Here is a 569-nt window from a genome sequence, read left to right on the forward strand (position 1 = left end):
ATAAAAATAAAAATAAAAATAAAACAAAAGTAAAAATAAAAACAAAAATAAAAATTAAAATGAAAACAAAAATAGAAATAAAAATAAAAATAAAAATGGAAGCAAAAACAAAAAAAAAGGAAATGAAAATGAAAAGGAAATAAAAATAAAAATTAAAAAGGAAATCAAAATCAAAACGGAAATAAAAATAAAAACAAAACCAATTAAAAATGAAAATAAAAATATACAAATTAAAATACGACACAAATAAATAAAAAATAAGAATTAAAGAATAAAAATTTAAAATAATTTAAAAATGAATAATCAAAAGTAATTACAATTAAAATTAAAATTAATAAGAAAAAATAAGAAAATAAAAATAATAAAACTTTAAAATCACGAACTAAATAAATAAACTTTAAAATAAATAAATAAATAGGAAAATAAAAACTAAACCTAAATTTTTAAAAAACAAGAAGAAAATAAATAGAATTTAAATAAATAAATAATAAAAACCTCCCTAAAACGAAATAAATAAAAAAATAAAAATAACCCCCCCCGGGCCTGGAAAAGGCCTCGGAGGGGCGGGC

The sequence above is a fragment of the Geospiza fortis genome, unplaced genomic scaffold, assembly GCF_000277835.1.
Source record: "Geospiza fortis unplaced genomic scaffold, GeoFor_1.0 scaffold777, whole genome shotgun sequence".
Classification (NCBI taxonomy): Eukaryota; Metazoa; Chordata; class Aves; order Passeriformes; family Thraupidae; genus Geospiza; species Geospiza fortis.